This window comes from Rutidosis leptorrhynchoides, chromosome 9 (assembly GCF_046630445.1).
Source record: "Rutidosis leptorrhynchoides isolate AG116_Rl617_1_P2 chromosome 9, CSIRO_AGI_Rlap_v1, whole genome shotgun sequence".
NCBI lineage: Eukaryota > Viridiplantae > Streptophyta > Magnoliopsida > Asterales > Asteraceae > Rutidosis > Rutidosis leptorrhynchoides.
The window spans coordinates 112575491-112579307 of NC_092341.1; positions in this window are offsets into that span (position 1 = coordinate 112575491).

Genomic DNA, 3817 nt, shown 5'->3' on the forward strand with positions numbered 1-3817 from the left:
TTGTTCTCAGGTAATCTGGCTGATCTGTTCCTTGGGTAAATATGCAGTAATAGAATCCCACCATTCCATTGCTTCACCCTTGAGAAGTCTACTTGCAAATAGTACCATAGATTCAGGCTCACAGAAACATGCTTCCAACGCTCGCTCTACTTCTCTTAACCAATTGAGGGTCACTGTAGGGTTTGTGTGATTGTTGTACTCAGGAGGTTTGCAGTCTAGAAACTATTTATAGGTACACTTCTTTCTCATGTCGGGAATTTGAAAAGGGTATATCATTTGATTTTGAAATGCCTGGTTAAACGGGAATGGCATTGCGAGGTTTTGAAAGGTGGTTTGAGGAAACTGTGACTGAGAATTGCCACCCGCTTGAGTATAAAAGTTAGGAGGAAAGGTTGCGTTTAACGTAGTGGTATTAGGGTTCCATTGCGTCCGTTCAGGTTCCAGTTCCGGGGGCAGTAGGGCCAGTAGCATTTGCTTCATTATCTGCCATTACTGCACTACCACAACACTCACACCAATGCTTAGTATAAACTCGGTTAGTATTAACAACTAACACATAACCTGTCCTAGTACTCACTTAACCCATCCCCAGCATGTTATGTTTGACATGACTCTACTAAGTTTGGGAATATGACATTTAAATCACAATGCATATGCTGCCAAACTAAGCTCTGATACTAACTTGTGACACCACTATTTTTTTTATATACGTGGCAGAAGCATTTATTTATTAATTACCAAATACACTTTAACAATTGTTAATACAGTACAACCAGTGTCACATGTCATTTTAACAAAATACATGTTTATACGGAGAAGACACATTTACAATTATGTTTACAAAAGATCACTGTTTAAACAAAGCAAGACAACATAAGAGTTGACTCCTGTCAAATATAACATCACCATGCCCGTCTTCTCCCCAAAAAGCATCACTTACAAAAACTAACAACCTACAGGGAGGAGATAGAGGGGAATTAGCATAAAGATAAGTGAGTACGACTAACTACAGGGAATAGTATACAGGAACTGTCATACTAATCATGTCACAAAATCTAACACACAAACATCACCCAAGTGCCGTCTACAGAGACTCTGGCGGCTCGGCCAAACCATTAACCACCAGCTGATCAGACTGGGGCTTTGATAATGCTAAAAACGAACATATATTTCATAGCATTATCCTTCAAGAAAGACAAGCTTTTAGTTGCAATTGTTCTATTACCAAGTAATATTCGTTTAAATAATAAAAGGTGAAGACAAAAGACAGATTCGACAATTTGAAGACGCAAACGACCAAAAAGCTCAAAAGTACAAAATAAAATCCAAGTGGTTCAATTTATTGATGAGAAACGTCTCAAAATTACAAGAGTACGAGCCGCGAAACGCAAAGTACAAGATATTAAATAGTACGAAAGGACGTTCGAAAATTCGGAACCGGGACATGAACCAACTATCAATGCGTGATGCAACGAGCCTAAAATTACAAGTCAACTATGCACATGAATATAATATAATATATATATAATTATATAAAATTATATATATTATATTATATTATTAAAAACCGTCGGCAAACAAGAAGACAAGTGATTATGAGCTGGATCAGAGGGCTATGCGATCGCATGGCCAGCATGAGTTAATCTCATGCGATCGCATGAGCCAAAAAGTGTGGTCAGGTCCTATAAATACCATGATTTCAGACGAGTAAATGTACACCTTCTTCAACTGATACTCTCTATCTCTCAATATATATTTATATTTTAATTATAATTTTAATTTTAATATTAAGTTAATAATAATAAGGTTATAGTGGCGAATGTTTTAAGTTTGCAAGTCGAAATTCTGTCTTTGTAACACTACGTGATTAATACTCATTGTAAGTTATGTTCAACCTTTTTAAATTAATGTCTCGTAGCTAAGTTATTATTATGTTTATTTAAGCCGAAGTAATCGTGATGTTGGACTAAATATTAATTATTGGGCTTTGGACCATAATTGGGGTTTGGATAAAAGACCGACACTTGTGGAAATTGGATTATGGCTATTAATGGGCTTTATATTAATTAAATGATATCTCGTTGATTTAATATAGAGATTTATAATTTGACGTATTTATATTTAACCACATACGCTTGACTGGGTACGGTGGGCGGGATATCTATAAATACTAATAATTATTCATTTGACCGGACACGGGTATGAATTAATAGTCACTGGACTCATTAAAACAGGGGTGGATTACATTCAAGGGTAATTGGTGTAATTGTTGACAAAGTATTAAAACCTTGAATTACACACAGTCGATAACCTGGTGTATTCATTAAACAAAGTATTAAGACCTTGTTACAGTTCGAATCCCCAATTAGTTGGAATATTTGGCTTCGGGTATAAGGTTAATTTGGCGAAGACTCTCGCACTTTATAATTATGACCGATGGACTATTATGGACAAAACCAGATGGACATATCGAATAATCCAGGACAAAGGACAATTAACCCATGGTAATAAATTAAAATCAACACGTCAAACATCATGATTATGGAAGTTTAAATAAGCATATTTCCTTTATTTCATATTTCATCGTACTTTTATTTATCGTCATTTTATTTATCGTACTTTAAATTATTGCATTTTTATTTATCGCACTTTTATTTATCGTCATTTACTTTACGCTTTAAATTAAGTTATATTTATATTTAATATTTTACATTAGGTTTTAATTGTGACTTAAGACATAAAATCGACAAACCGGTCACTAAACGGTAAAAACCCCCCTTTTATAATAATAATAATATTACTTATATATATTGATACAAATATAGTTTAAAATAAATATAGCGTTAAACTCAGCTAGCTCCCTGATAGTGCTCCAAATGAACATATATTTAGTATCAATATCCTTCCGATATGTAAAGTTTTCAGTTAGAATTGTTCTATTTCCAAGTGATATTCGTTTATAATAAATAAGTGCAAAGACAAAAGGCGAAAACGAAGATTCGAAGACAAAAACGTCCAAAAAGCTCAAATGTACAAGATACAATTCAAGTGGTTCAATTTAATGATGAGAAACGTCTAAAATTGACAAGAGTACAAGTTACGAAACGAAAAACACGAAGATTAAAGAATTGAAGAAAAAGTGCCACTAAAGCCTGAAAAGTGCCACTAAAGCCATAGTGCACTCAAAAGTGCCACTAAAAGTGAGTTAAAGACTTGCGCGGATTTTGGGAGTTAAGAAAAATAATTTTTTGTGCAAATTACAAATTGCAAAACGCAAAGTACAAGATATTAAATAGTACGAAAGGACGTTCGAAAATCTGAAACCGGGACCTGAGCCAACTATCAACGCGCGACGCAACGAACCTAAAATTACAAGTCTACTATGCACAAGAATAAAATATAATATATAAATAATTATATAAATTATTTATATATTATAAATATATATTAAATCATGTCGACAAGCTATGAGACAAAGGATCCTGAGCTGGAAAACCAGGCCATGCGATTGCATGGCCAGCATGAGATAATCTCATGCGATCGTATGAGCCAAAAAGGCTGGCCACATTCCTATAAAAGCCAGCGAATTCGATGTATTTTAGACACCATCAATCTATCTCTCTGTCTATAATATATATATATATATATATATATATATATATATATATATATATATATATATATATATATATATATATATATATATATATATATATATATATATATATATATATATATATATGTATATAATATAGTTTAGTTTTATATTAGTTTAGTTTGGGTAATGTAAAAGTTATTTTACGGGTTTTAAAGTCGA